Source organism: Schistocerca nitens, chromosome 9, assembly GCF_023898315.1.
Source record: "Schistocerca nitens isolate TAMUIC-IGC-003100 chromosome 9, iqSchNite1.1, whole genome shotgun sequence".
Classification (NCBI taxonomy): domain Eukaryota; kingdom Metazoa; phylum Arthropoda; class Insecta; order Orthoptera; family Acrididae; genus Schistocerca; species Schistocerca nitens.
In genome coordinates, this window is record NC_064622.1 from 537,197,415 (window position 1) to 537,214,398 (window position 16,984).

Below are 16,984 nucleotides of genomic sequence, written 5' to 3' on the forward strand. Positions count from 1 at the left end.
TTGGGTTCCATGCCTTCTCTATCCCAATCCGGGAACGTTTCTATGGCAACGACTGGATTTTGTTTTCGGGTCGACGACCTCTTTTCCGATGCACTATTTCTTCTTTACTGTATTCCTCGCATCCTCACATTGAGTAATTGTCACAGAAATTGCGTCGCAATAAAATACATTGTGTTTCATGCCTTCTCCTTCGCAATCTAGGAACGTTTCCACGGCAACGACAGGATTTTCCTTTGGCGACGAGTATCTCGTTCCCGATGAACTGTTTCTTCTTTACTGTATCCCCCGCACCCTCACATTGGGGAATTCTCACAGAAATTGCGTCGCAATAAAATACATTGTGTTTCATGCCTTCTCCTTCGTAATCTAGGAACGTTTCCACGGCAACGACAGGATTTTCCTTTGGCGACGAGTATCTCGTTCCCGATGAACTGTTTCTTCTTTACTGTATCCCCCGCACCCTCACATTGAGGAATTCTCACAGAAATTCCGACGCAATGATATACGTTTTGTTCCATGCCTTCTCTTTCCCAATCTAGGAACGTTTCTACCACAATGACAGTATTTTGTTTTTGTGTCGAGGATTTCCTTTCCGATGCACTATTTCTTCTTTGCTGCATCCCTCGCCCCCTCACATTGAGGAATTAACACAGAAATTGCGTTTCAATGACATAAATTGTGTTCCATACCTTCTCTTTACCAATCTGGGAACGTTTCTGCGGCAACAAAAGGATATCTTTTGGGTACGAGTATCTCGTTCCCGATGCACTATTTCTTCTTTACTGTATCCCTCGCACTCTCACATTGACGAATTAACACAGAAATAGCGTCACAATTAAATTCATTGTGTTCCATGTCTTGTCTTTCCCAATCTAGGAACGTTTCTACAGCAACGACATGATTTTCTTTTGGGGACGAGTATCTCGTTCCTGATGCACTATTTCTGCCTTACTGTATTCCTCGCAATCTCACATTGACGAATTAACAAAGAAATTGCGTCGCAATGAAATACATTGTGTTCCATGCCCTCTCCTTCCCAATCTGGGAACTTTTCTATGGCAACGACGGGATTTTGCTTTGGGGACGAGTATCTCGTTCTCGATGCACTATTTCTACTTTACTGTATCCCTCGCACCCTCACATTGACGCATTAACACAGAAATTGCGTCGCAATGAAATACATTGTGTTCCATGCCTTCTCTTTCCGAATCTGGGATCGTTTCTACGGCAACGACAGGATCTTCTTTTGGGGACGAATATCAAGTTCCCGATGCACTACTTCTTCTTTACTGTATCACTCGCACCCTCACATTGAGGAATTAACACAGAAATTGCGTCGCAATGAAATAAATTGGGTTCCATGCCTTCTCTATCCCAATCCGGAACGTTTCTATGGCAACGTTTGGAATTTGTTTTCGTGTCGATGACCTGTTTTCCGATGCACTATTTCTTCTTTACTGTATTCCTCGCATCCTCACATTGAGTAATTGACACAGAAATTGCGTCGCAATGATATACATTATGTTGCACGCCATCTCTTTCCCAATTTGGGAACGTTTCTACGGCAACGACAGGAATTTTTTTTGGGGACGAGTATCTCTATCCTGATGAACTATTTCTTCTTTACTGTATCCCTCGCACTCTCACATTGTCTAATTAACACATAAATAGCGTCGCAATGATATACGTTTTGTTCCATGCCTTCTCTTTCCCAATCAAGGAGCGTTTCTACAGCAACGACCGGATTTTGTTTTGGGGACGAGTATCTGGTTCCCGATGAACAATTTCGTCTTTACTCTATCCCTCGAACTCTAACATTCTGGAATTAACACAGAAATTGCGTCGCAATGAAATACATTGTGTTCCATGCCTTCTCTTTCCCAATCTGGGAACGGTTCTATGGCAACGACAGGATTTTCTTTTGGGAATGAATATCTCGTTCTTGATGCACTATTTCTTCTTTACTGTATCCCTCACAACCTCACATTGAGGAATTAACACAGAAATTGCGTCGAGATGTAATACATTGGGTTCCATGCCTCCTCTTTCCCAATCTCGAGACGTTTCTACGGCAACGAGAGGATTTTCCTTTGGCGACGAGTATCTCCTTCCCGATGAACTGTTTCTTCGTTACTGTATCCCTCGCACCCTCACATTGAGGAATTGTCACAGAAATTCCGTCGCAATGATATACGTTTTGTTCCATGCATTCTCTTTCCCAATATAGGAATGTTTCTACAGCAATGACAGTATTTTGTTTATGGGTCGAGGATCTCCTTTCCGATGCACTATTTCCTCTTTACTGCATCCCTCGCAACCTCACATTGAGGAATTGTCACAGAAATTCCGTCGCAATGTAATACATTGTGTTCCACTCATTCTCTTTCCCAATCTGGAAACGTATCTACAGCAACGACAGGATTTTCTTTTGGGAACGAGTATCTCGTGCACTAATTCTTCTTTACTGTATCCCTCGCACCCTCACATTGACGAATTAACACAGAAATTGCGTCGCAATGAAATACATTGTGTTCCATGCCTTCTCTTTCCGAATCTGGGATCGTTTCTACGGCAACGACAGGATCTTCTTTTGGGGACGAATATCACGTTCCCGATGCACTATTTCTTCTTTACTGTATCACTCGCCCCTCACATTGAGGAATTAACACAGATATTGCGTCGCAATGAAATACATTGGGTTCCATGCCTTCTCTATCCCAATCCGGGAACGTTTCTATGGCAACGACTGGATTTTGTTTTCGGGTCGACGACCTCTTTTCCGATGCCCTATTTCTTCTTTACTGTATTCCTCGCATACTCACATTGAGTAATTGTCACAGAAATTGCGTCGCAAGGAAATAGATTATGTTGCACGCCTTCTCTTTCCCAATCTGGGAAGGTTTCTACGGCAACGACAGGATTATCTTTTGGGGACGAGTATCTCGTTCCCGATGCACTATTTCTTCATTACTGTATGCCTCGCACTCTCACATTGAGGAATTAACACAGAAATTGCGTCGCAATAAAATACATTGTGTTTCATGCCTTCTCCTTCGTAATCTAGGAACGTTTCCACGGCAACGACAGGATTTTCCTTTGGCGACGAGTATCTCGTTCCCGATGAACTGTTTCTTCTTTACTGTATCCCCCGCACCCTCACATTGAGGAATTCTCACAGAAATTCCGTCGCAATGATATACGTTTTGTTCCATGCCTTCTCTTTCCCAATCTAGGAACGTTTCTACCACAATGACAGTATTTTGTTTTTGTGTCGAGGATTTCCTTTCCGATGCACTATTTCTTCTTTGCTGCATCCCTCGCCCCCTCACATTGAGGAATTAACACAGAAATTGCGTTTCAATGACATAAATTGTGTTCCATACCTTCTCTTTACCAATGTGGGAACGTTTCTACGGCAACAAAAGGATATCTTTTGGGTACGAGTATCTCGTTCCCGATGCACTATTTCTTCTTTACTGTATCCCTCGCACTCTCACATTGACGAATTAACACAGAAATAGCGTCACAATTAAATTCATTGTGTTCCATGTCTTGTCTTTCCCAATCTAGGAACGTTTCTACAGCAACGACATGATTTTCTTTTGGGGACGAGTATCTCGTTCCTGATGCACTATTTCTGCCTTACTGTATTCCTCGCAATCTCACATTGACGAATTAACAAAGAAATTGCGTCGCAATGAAATACATTGTGTTCCATGCCTTCTCCTTCCCAATCTGGGAACTTTTCTATGGCAACGACGGGATTTTCCTTTGGGGACGAGTATCTCGTTCTCGATGCACTATTTCTTCTTTACTGTATCCCTCGCACCCTCACATTGACGCATTAACACAGAAATTGCGTCGCAATGAAATACATTGTGTTCCATGCCTTCTCTTTCCGAATCTGGGATCGTTTCTACGGCAACGACAGGATCTTCTTTTGGGGACGAATATCAAGTTCCCGATGCACTATTTCTGCTTTACTGTATCACTCGCACCCTCACATTGAGGAATTAACACAGAAATTGCGTCGCAATGAAATAAATTGGGTTCCATGCCTTCTCTATCCCAATCCGGAACGTTTCTATGGCAACGTTTGGAATTTGTTTTCGTGTCGATGACCTGTTTTCCGATGCACTATTTCTTCTTTACTGTATTCCTCGCATCCTCACATTGAGTAATTGACACAGAAATTGCGTCGCAATGATATACATTATGTTGCACGCCATCTCTTTCCCAATTTGGGAACGTTTCTACGGCAACGACAGGAATTTTTTTTGGGGACGAGTATCTCTATCCTGATGAACTATTTCTTCTTTACTGTATCCCTCGCACTCTCACATTGTCTAATTAACACATAAATAGCGTCGCAATGATATACGTTTTGTTCCATGCCTTCTCTTTCCCAATCAAGGAGCGTTTCTACAGCAACGACCGGATTTTGTTTTGGGGACGAGTATCTGGTTCCCGATGAACAATTTCGTCTTTACTCTATCCCTCGAACTCTAACATTCTGGAATTAACACAGAAATTGCGTCGCAATGAAATACACTGTGTTCCATGCCTTCTCTTTCCCAATCTGGGAACGGTTCTATGGCAACGACAGGATTTTCTTTTGGGAATGAATATCTCGTTCTTGATGCACTATTTCTTCTTTACTGTATCCCTCACAACCTCACATTGAGGAATTAACACAGAAATTGCGTCGAGATGTAATACATTGGGTTCCATGCTTCCTCTTTTCCAATCTCGAGACGTTTCTACGGCAACGAGAGGATTTTCCTTTGGCGACGAGTATCTCCTTCCCGATGAACTGTTTCTTCGTTACTGTATCCCTCGCACCCTCACATTGAGGAATTGTCACAGAAATTCCGTCGCAATGATATACGTTTTGTTCCATGCATTCTCTTTCCCAATATAGGAATGTTTCTACAGCAATGACAGTATTTTGTTTATGGGTCGAGGATCTCCTTTCCGATGCACTATTTCCTCTTTACTGCATCCCTCGCACCCTCACATTGAGGAATTGTCACAGAAATTCCGTCGCAATGAAATACATTTGTTCCACTCATTCTCTTTCCCAATCTGGAAACGTATCTACAGCAACGACAGGATTTTCTTTTGGGAACGAGTATCTCGTTCCCGATGCACTAATTCTTCTTTACTGTATCCCTCGCACTCTCACATTGAAAAATTAACACAGAAATTGCGCCGCAATGAAATACATTGTGTTCCATGCCTTCTCTTTCCCAACCTGGGAACATTTCTACGGCAACGAAAGGATCTTCTTTTGGGGCCGAGTATCTCGATCCCGATGCACTATTTCTTCTTTACTGTATCCCTCGCACCCTCACATTGACGAATTAACACAGAAATTGCGTCGCAATGAAATACATTGTGTTCCATGCCTTCTCTTTCCGAATCTGGGATCGTTTCTACGGCAAAGACAGGATCTTCTTTTGGGGACGAATATCACGTTCCCGATGCACTATTTCTTCTTTACTGTATCACTCGCACCCTCACATTGAGGAATTAACACAGATATTGCGTCGCAATGAAATACATTGGGTTCCATGCCTTCTCTATCCCAATCAGGGAACGTTTCTATGGCAACGACTGGATTTTGTTTTCGGGTCGACGACCTCTTTTCCGATGCACTATTTCTTCTTTACTGTATTCCTCGCATCCTCACATTGAGTAATTGTCACAGAAATTGCGTCGCAATGAAATAGATTATGTTGCACGCCTTCTCTTTCCCAATCTGGGAAGGTTTCTACGGCAACGACAGGATTATCTTTTGGGGACGAGTATCTCGTTCCCGATGCACTATTTCTTCATTACTGTATGCCTCGCACTCTCACATTGAGGAATTAACACAGAAATTGCGTCGCAATAAAATACATTGTGTTTCATGCCTTCTCCTTCGCAATCTAGGAACGTTTCCACGGCAACGACAGGATTTTCCTTTGGCGACGAGTATCTCGTTCCCGATGAACTGTTTCTTCTTTACTGTATCCCCCGCACCCTCACATTGAGGAATTCTCACAGAAATTCCGTCGCAATGATATACGTTTTGTTCCATGCCTTCTCTTTCCCAATCTAGGAACGTTTCTACCACAATGACAGTATTTTGTTTTTGTGTCGAGGATTTCCTTTCCGATGCACTATTTCTTCTTTGCTGCATCCCTCGCCCCCTCACATTGAGGAATTAACACAGAAATTGCGTTTCAATGACATAAATTGTGTTCCATACCTTCTCTTTACCAATCTGGGAACGTTTCTACGGCAACAAAAGGATATCTTTTGGGTACGAGTATCTCGTTCCCGATGCACTATTTCTTCTTTACTGTATCCCTCGCACTCTCACATTGACGAATTAACACAGAAATAGCGTCACAATTAAATTCATTGTGTTCCATGTCTTGTCTTTCCCAATCTAGGAACGTTTCTACAGCAACGACATGATTTTCTTTTGGGGACGAGTATCTCGTTCCTGATGCACTATTTCTGCCTTACTGTATTCCTCGCAATCTCACATTGACGAATTAACAAAGAAATTTCGTCGCAATGAAATACATTGTGTTCCATGCCTTCTCCTTCCCAATCTGGGAACTTTTCTATGGCAACGACGGGATTTTCCTTTGGGGACGAGTATCTCGTTCTCGATGCACTATTTCTTCTTTACTGTATCCCTCGCACCCTCACATTGACGCATTAACACAGAAATTGCGTCGCAATGAAATACATTGTGTTCCATGCCTTCTCTTTCCGAATATGGGATCGTTTCTACGGCAACGACAGGATCTTCTTTTGGGGACGAATATCAAGTTCCCGATGCACTATTTCTTCTTTACTGTATCACTCGCACCCTCACATTGAGGAATTAACACAGAAATTGCGTCGCAATGAAATAAATTGGGTTCCATGCCTTCTCTATCCCAATCCGGAACGTTTCTATGGCAACGTTTGGAATTTGTTTTCGTGTCGATGACCTGTTTTCCGATGCACTATTTCTTCTTTACTGTATCCCTCGCACTCTCACATTGTCTAATTAACACATAAATAGCGTCGCAATGATATACGTTTTGTTCCATGCCTTCTCTTTCCCAATCAAGGAGCGTTTCTACAGCAACGACCGGATTTTGTTTTGGGGACGAGTATCTGGTTCCCGATGAACAATTTCGTCTTTACTCTATCCCTCGAACTCTAACATTCTGGAATTAACACAGAAATTGCGTCGCAATGAAATACATTGTGTTCCATGCCTTCTCTTTCCCAATCTGGGAACGGTTCTATGGCAACGACAGGATTTTCTTTTGGGAATGAATATCTCGTTCTTGATGCACTATTTCTTCTTTACTGTATCCCTCACAACCTCACATTGAGGAATTAACACAGAAATTGCGTCGAGATGTAATACATTGGGTTCCATGCTTCCTCTTTTCCAATCTCGAGACGTTTCTACGGCAACGAGAGGATTTTCCTTTGGCGACGAGTATCTCCTTCCCGATGAACTGTTTCTTCGTTACTGTATCCCTCGCACCCTCACATTGAGGAATTGTCACAGAAATTCCGTCGCAATGATATACGTTTTGTTCCATGCATTCTCTTTCCCAATATAGGAATGTTTCTACAGCAATGACAGTATTTTGTTTATGGGTCGAGGATCTCCTTTCCGATGCACTATTTCCTCTTTACTGCATCCCTCGCACCCTCATATTGAGGAATTGTCACAGAAATTCCGTCGCAATGAAATACATTTGTTCCACTCATTCTCTTTCCCAATCTGGAAACGTATCTACAGCAACGACAGGATTTTCTTTTGGGAACGAGTATCTCGTTCCCGATGCACTAATTCTTCTTTACTGTATCCCTCGCACTCTCACATTGAAAAATTAACACAGAAATTGCGCCGCAATGAAATACATTGTGTTCCATGCCTTCTCTTTCCCAACCTGGGAACATTTCTACGGCAACGAAAGGATCTTCTTTTGGGGCCGAGTATCTCGATCCCGATGCACTATTTCTTCTTTACTGTATCCCTCGCACCCTCACATTGACGAATTAACACAGAAATTGCGTCGCAATGAAATACATTGTGTTCCATGCCTTCTCTTTCCGAATCTGGGATCGTTTCTACGGCAAAGACAGGATCTTCTTTTGGGGACGAATATCACGTTCCCGATGCACTATTTCTTCTTTACTGTATCACTCGCCCCTCACATTGAGGAATTAACACAGATATTGCGTCGCAATGAAATACATTGGGTTCCATGCCTTCTCTATCCCAATCAGGGAACGTTTCTATGGCAACGACTGGATTTTGTTTTCGGGTCGACGACCTCTTTTCCGATGCACTATTTCTTCTTTACTGTATTCCTCGCATCCTCACATTGAGTAATTGTCACAGAAATTGCGTCGCAATGAAATAGATTATGTTGCACGCCTTCTCTTTCCCAATCTGGGAAGGTTTCTACGGCAACGACAGGATTATCTTTTGGGGACGAGTATCTCGTTCCCGATGCACTTTTTTTTCATTACTGTATGCCTCGCACTCTCACATTGAGGAATTAACACAGAAATTGCGTCGCAATAAAATACATTGTGTTTCATGCCTTCTCCTTCGCAATCTAGGAACGTTTCCACGGCAACGACAGGATTTTCCTTTGGCGACGAGTATCTCGTTCCCGATGAACTGTTTCTTCTTTACTGTATCCCCCGCACCCTCACATTGAGGAATTCTCACAGAAATTCCGTCGCAATGATATACGTTTTGTTCCATGCCTTCTCTTTCCCAATCTAGGAACGTTTCTACCACAATGACAGTATTTTGTTTTTGGGTCGAGGATTTCCTTTCCGATGCACTATTTCTTTTTTACTGCATCCCTCGCCACCTCACATTGAGGAATTAACACAGAAATTGCGTTTCAATGACATAAATTGTGTTCCATACCTCCTCTTTACCAATCTGGGAACGTTTCTACGGCAACAAAAGGATATCTTTTGGGGACGAGTATCTCGTTCCCGATGCACTATTTCTTCTTTACTGTATCCCTTGCACTCTCACATTGACGAATTAACACAGAAATAGCGTCACAATTAAATTCATTGTGTTCCATGTCTTGTCTTTCCCAATCTAGGAACATTTCTACAGCAACGACATGATTTTCTTTTGGGGACTAGTATCTCGTTCCTGATGCACTATTTCTGCCTTACTGTATCCCTCGCAATCTCACATTGACGAATTAACAAAGAAATTGCGTCGCAATGAAATACATTGTGTTCCATGCCTTCTCCTTCCCAATCTGGGAACTTTTCTACGGCAACGACGGGATTTTCCTTTGGGGACGAGTATCTCGTTCTCGATGCACTATTTCTTCTTTACTGTATCCCTCGCACCCTCACAATGACGCATTAACACAGAAATTGCGTCGCAATGAAATACATTGTGTTCCATGCCTTCTCTTTCCGAATCTGGGATCGTTTCTACGGCAACGACAGGATCTTCTTTTGGGGACGAATATCAAGTTCCCGATGCACTATTTCTTCTTTACTGTATCACTCGCACCCTCACATTGAGGAATTAACACAGAAATTGCGTCGCAATGAAATAAATTGGGTTCCATGCCTTCTCTATCCCAATCCGGAACGTTTCTATGGCAACGTTTGGAATTTGTTTTCGTGTCGATGACCTGTTTTCCGATGCACTATTTCTTCTTTACTGTATTCCTCGCATCCTCACATTGAGTAATTGTCACAGAAATTGCGTCGCAATGATATACATTATGTTGCACGCCATCTCTTTCCCAATTTGGGAACGTTTCAACGGCAACGACAGGAATTTTTTTTGGGGACGAGTATCTCTATCCTGATGAACTATTTCTTCTTTACTGTATCCCTCGCACTCTCACATTGTCTAATTAACACATAAATAGCGTCGCAATGATATACGTTTTGTTCCATGCCTTCTCTTTCCCAATCAAGGAGCGTTTCTACAGCAACGACCGGATTTTGTTTTGGGGACGAGTATCTGGTTCCCGATGAACGATTTCTTCTTTACTCTATCCCTCGAACTCTAACATTCTGGAATTAACACAGAAATTGCGTCGCAATGAAATACATTGTGTTCCATGCCTTCTCTTTCCCAATCTGGGAACGGTTCTATGGCAACGACAGGATTTTCTTTTGGGAATGAATATCTCGTTCTTGATGCACTATTTCTTCTTTACTGTATTCCTCACAACCTCACATTGAGGAATTAACACAGAAATTGCGTCGAGATGTAATACATTGGGTTCCATGCCTCCTCTTTCCCAATCTCGAGACGTTTCTACGGCAACGAGAGGATTTTCCTTTGGCGACGAGTATCTCCTTCCCGATGAACTGTTTCTTCGTTACTGTATCCCTCGCACCCTCACATTGAGGAATTGTCACAGAAATTCCGTCGCAATGATATACGTTTTGTTCCATGCCTTCTCTTTCCCAATCTGGGAACATTTCTACGGCAACGATAGGATTTTCTCTTGGGGACGAGTATCTCGTTCCCGATGAACTATTTCTACTTTACTGTATCCCTCGCTCTCTCACATTGACGAATGAACACAGAAATTGCGTAGCAATGAAATACATTGTGCTCCATGCCTTCTCTTTCCCAATTTGGGAACGTTTCTACGGGAACGACGGGATTTTCTTTGGGGGACGAGTATCACGTTCCCGATGCACTATTTCTTCTTTACTGTATCCCTCGCACTCTCACATTGACGAATTAAGACAGAAATTGCGTGGCATTGAAATACAATGTGTTCCGTGACTCCTCTTTTCCAATCTGGGAACGTTTTTACGGCAACGATAGGATTTTCTCTTGGGGACAAGTATCTCGTTCCCGATGAAATATTTCTACTTTACTGTATCCCTCGCTCTCTCACATTGACGAATGAACACAGAAATTGCGTCGAAATGAAATACATTGTGTTCTATGCCTTCTCTTTCGCAATCTGGGAACGCTTCTACGGAATCGACAGAATATTCTTTTGGGGACGAGTATATCGTTCCCGATGCACTATTTCTTCTTTACTGTATCCCCCGCACTCTCACATTGACGAATTAACACAGAAATTGTGTCGCAATAAAATACATTGTGGTCCTTGCCTTCTCTTTCCCAATCTGGGAACGTCTCTATAGCAACGACAGGATTTTCTCTTGGGGACGAGTATCTCGTTCCCGATTATTTATTTCTTCTTTACGGTATCCCTCGCACTGTCACACTGACTAATTAACACAGAAATTGCATCGCAATGTAATACATCGTGTTTCATGCCTTCTCTTACACAGTCTGGGAACGTTTCTACGCCAACGATAGGATTTTCCTTGGGGACGAGTATCTCGTTCCCGATGACCTATTTTTACTTTACTGTATCCCTGGCTCTCTCACATTGACGAATGAACACGGAAATTGCGTCGCAATGAAATACATTGTGTTCCATGCCTTCTCTTTCCCAATCTGGGAATGTTTCTACGAGAACGACAGGATTTTCTTTGGTGGACGACTATCGCGTCCCCGATGCTCTATTTTTTCTTTACTGTATCCCTCGCACTTTCACATTGACGAATTAACAGAGAAATTGCGTCGCAATGAGATACATTGTGTTCCATGCCGTCTCTTTCCCATTCTGGGAACGTTTCTACGGCATCGACAGGATTTTCTTTTGGGGACGAGTATCTCGTTCCCGGTGCTCTATTTCTTCTTTACTGTATCCCTCGCACTCTCACATTGACGAATTAACAGAGAAATTGCGTCGCAATATAATACATTATGTTCTATGCCTTCTCTTTCCCAATCTAGGTACGTTTCTACAGCAACGAAAGGATTTAGATTTCGGGTCGAGCATCTCCTTTCCGATGCACTATTTCTTCTTTACTGTATCCCTCGCACTCTCACATTGTCGAATTAACACATAAATAGCGTCGCAATGATATACGTTTTCTTCCATGCATTCTCTTTCCCAATATATGAATGTTTCTACAGCAATGACAGTATTTTGTTTATGGGTCGAGGATCTCCTTTCCGATGCACTATTTCCTCTTTACTGCATCCCTCGCACCCTCACATTGAGGAATTGTCACAGAAATTCAGTCGCAGTGAAATACATTGTGTTCCACTCATTCTCTTTCCCAATCTGGAAACGTATCTACAGCAACGACAGGATTTTTTTTGGGAACGAGTATCTCGTTCCCGATGCACTAATTCTTCTTTACTGTATTCCTCGCACTCTCACATTGAAAAATTAACACAGAAATTGCGCCGCAATGAAATACATTGTGTTCCATGCCTTCTCTATCCTAATCTGGGATCGTTTCTACGGTACGACAGGATCTTCTTTTGGGGACGAATATCACGTTCCCGATGCACTATTTCTTCTTTACTGTATCACTCGCCCCTCACATTGAGGAATTAACACAGATATTGCGTCGCAATGAAATACATTGGGTTCCATGCCTTCTCTATCCCAATCCGGGAACGTTTCTATGGCAACGACTGGATTTTGTTTTCGGGTAGACGACCTCTTTTCCGATGCACTATTTCTTCTTTACTGTATTCCTCGCATCCTCACATTGAGTAATTGTGACAGAAATTGCGTCGCAATGAAATAGATTATGTTGCACGCCTTCTCTTTCCCAATCTGGGAAGGTTTCTACGGCAACGACAGGATTATCTTTTGGGGACGAGTATCTCGTTCCCGATGCACTATTTCTTCATTACTGTATGCCTCGCACTCTCACATTGAGGAATTAACACAGAAATTGCGTCGCAATAAAATACATTGTGTTTCATGCCTTCTCGTTCGCAATCTAGGAACGTTTCCACGGCAACGACGGGATTTTCCTTTGGGGACGAGTATCTCGTTCTCGATGCACTATTTCTTCTTTACTGTATCCCTCGCACCCTCACATTGACGCATTAACACAGAAATTGCGTCGCAACGAAATACATTGTGTTCCATGCCTTCTCTTTCCGAATCTGGGATCGTTTCTACGGCAACGACAGGATCTTCTTTTGGGGACGAATATCAAGTTCCCGATGCACTATTTCTTCTTTACTGTATCACTCGCACCCTCACATTGAGGAATTAACACAGAAATTGCGTCGCAATGAAATAAATTGGGTTCCATGCCTTCTCTATCCCAATCCGGAACGTTTCTATGGCAACGTTTGGAATTTGTTTTCGTGTCGATGACCTGTTTTCCGATGCACTATTTCTTCTTTACTGTATTCCTCGCATCCTCACATTGAGTAATTGTCACAGAAATTGCGTCGCAATGAGATACATTATGTTGCACGCCATCTCTTTCCCAATTTGGGAACGTTTCTACGGCAACGACAGGAATTTTTTTTGGGGACGAGTATCTCTATCCTGATGAACTATTTCTTCTGTACTGTATCCCTCGCACTCTCACATTGTCTAATTAACACATAAATAGCGTCGCAATGATATACGTTTTGTTCCATGCCTTCTCTTTCCCAATCAAGGAGCGTTTCTACAGCAACGACCGGATTTTGTTTTGGGGACGAGTATCTGGTTCCCGACGAACAATTTCTTCTTTACTCTATCCCTCGAACTCTAACATTCTGGAATTAACACAGAAATTGCGTCGCAATGAAATACATTGTGTTCCATGCCTTCTCTTTCCCAATCTGGGAACGGTTCTATGGCAACGACAGGATTTTCTTTTGGGAATGAATATCTCGTTCTTGATGCACTATTTCTTCTTTACTGTATCCCTCACAACCTCACATTGAGGAATTAACACGGAAATTGCGTCGTGATGTAATACATTGGGTTCCATGCCTCCTCTTTCCCAATCTCGAGACGTTTCTACGGCAACGAGAGGATTTTCCTTTGGCGACGAGTATCTCCTTCCCGATGAACTGTTTCTTCGTTACTGTATCCCTCGCACCCTCACATTGAGGAAATGTCACAGAAATTCCGTCGCAATGATATACGTTTTGTTCCATGCATTCTCTTTCGCAATATAGGAATGTTTCTACAGCAATGACAGTATTTTGTTTATGGGTCGAGGATCTCCTTTCCGATGCACTATTTCCTCTTTACTGCATCCCTCGCACCCTCACATTGAGGAATTGTCACAGAAATTCCGTCGCAATGAAATACATTGTGTTCCACTCATTCTCTTTCCCAATCTGGAAACGTATCTACAGCAAAGACAGGATTTTCTTTTGGGAACGAGTATCTCGTTCCCGATGCACTAATTCTTCTTTACTGTATCCCTCGCACTCTCACATTGAAAAATTAACACAGAAATTGCGCCGCAATGAAATACATTGTGTTCCATGCCTTCTCTTTCCCAACCTGGGAACATTTCTACGGCAACGAAAGGATCTTCTTTTGGGGCCGAGTATCTCGATCCCGATGCACTATTTCTTCTTTACTGTATCCGTCGCACCCTCACATTGACGAATTAACACGGAAATTGCGTCGCAATGAAATACATTGTGTTCCATGCCTTCTCTTTCCGAATCTGGGATCGTTTCTACGGCAACGACAGGATCTTCTTTTGGGGACGAATATCACGTTCCCGATGCACTATTTCTTCTTTACTGTATCACTCGCCCCTCACATTGAGGAATTAACACAGATATTGCGTCGCAATGAAATACATTGGGTTCCATGCCCTCTCTATCCCAATCCGGGAACGTTTCTATGGCAACGACTGGATTTAGTTTTCGGGTCGACGACCTCTTTTCCGATGCACTATTTCTTCTTTACTGTATTCCTCGCATCCTCACATTGAGTAATTGTGACAGAAATTGCGTCGCAATGAAATAGATTATGTTGCACGCCTTCTCTTTCCCAATCTGGGAAGGTTTCTACGGCAACGACAGGATTATCTTTTGGGGACGAGTATCTCGTTCCCGATGCACTATTTCTTCATTACTGTATGCCTCGCACTCTCACATTGAGGAATTAACACAGAAATTGCGTCGTAATAAAATACATTGTGTTTCATGCCTTCTCGTTCGCAATCTAGGAACGTTTCCACGGCAACGACAGGATTTTCCTTTGGCGACGAGTATCTCGTTCCCGATGAACTGTTTCTTCTTTACTGTATCCCCCGCACCCTCACATTGAGGAATTCTCACAGAAATTCCGTCGCAATGATATACGTTTTGTTCCATGCCTTCTCTTTCCCAATCTAGGAACGTTTCTACCACAATGATAGTATTTTGTTTTTGGGTCGAGGATTTCCTTTCCGATGCACTATTTCTTCTTTACTGCATCCCTCGCCACCTCACATTGAGGAATTAACACAGAAATTGCGTTTCAATGACATAAATTGTGTTCCATACCTTCTCTTTACCAATCTGGGAACGTTTCTACGGCAACAAAAGGATATCTTTTGGTGACGAGTATCTCGTTCCCGATGCACTATTTCTTCTTTACTGTATCCCTCGCACTCTCACATTGACGAATTAACACAGAAATAGCGTCACAATTAAGTTCATTGTGTTCCATGTCTTGTCTTTCCCAATCTAGGAACGTTTCTACAGCAACGACATGATTTTCTTTTGGGGACCAGTATCTCGTTCCTGATGTACTATTTCTGCCTTACTGTATCCCTCGCAATCTCACATTGACGAATTAACAAAGAAATTGCGGCGCAATGAAATACATTGTGTTCCATGCCTTCTCCTTCCCAATCTGGGAACTTTTCTACCGCAACGACGGGATTTTCCTTTGGGGACGAGTATCTCGTTCTCGATGCACTATTTCTTCTTTACTGTATCCCTCGCACCCTCACATTGACGCATTAACACAGAAATTGCGTCGCAATGAAATACATTGTGTTCCATGCCTTCTCTTTCCGAATCTGGGATCGTTTCTACGGCAACGACAGGATCTTCTTTTGGGGACGAATATCAAGTTCCCGATGCACTATTTCTTCTTTACTGTATCACTCGCACCCTCACATTGAGGAATTAACACAGAAATTGCGTCGCAATGAAATAAATTGGGTTCCATGCCTTCTCTATCCCAATCCGGAACGTTTCTATGGCAACGTTTGGAATTTGTTTTCGTGTCGATGACCTGTTTTCCGATGCACTATTTCTTCTTTACTGTATTCCTCGCATCCTCACATTGAGTAATTGTCACAGAAATTGCGTCGCAATGATATACATTATGTTGCACGCCATCTCTTTCCCAATTTGGGAACGTTTCTACGGCAACGACAGGAATTTTTTTTGGGGACGAGTATCTCTATCCTGATGAACTATTTCTTCTGTACTGTATCCCTCGCACTCTCACATTGTCTAATTAACACATAAATAGCGTCGCAATGATATACGTTTTGTTCCATGCCTTCTCTTTCCCAATCAAGGAGCGTTTCTACAGCAACGACCGGATTTTGTTTTGGGGACGAGTATCTGGTTCCCGACGAACAATTTCTTCTTTACTCTATCCCTCGAACTCTAACATTCTGGAATTAACACAGAAATTGCGTCGCAATGAAATACATTGTGTTCCATGCCTTCTCTTTCCCAATCTGGGAACGGTTCTATGGCAACGACAGGATTTTCTTTTGGGAATGAATATCTCGTTCTTGATGCACTATTTCTTCTTTACTGTATCCCTCACAACCTCACATTGAGGAATTAACACAGAAATTGCGTCGAGATGTAATACATTGGGTTCCATACCTCCTCTTTCCCAATCTCGAGACGTTTCTACGGCAACGAGAGGATTTTCCTTTGGCGACGAGTATCTCCTTCCCGATGAACTGTTTCTTCGTTACTGTATCCCTCGCACCCTCACATTGAGGAATTGTCACAGAAATTCCGTCGCAATGATATACGTTTTGTTCCATGCATTCTCTTTCCCAATATAGGAATGTTTCTACAGCAATGACAGTATTTTGTTTATGGGTCGAGGATCTCCTTTCCCATGCACTATTTCCTCTTTACTGC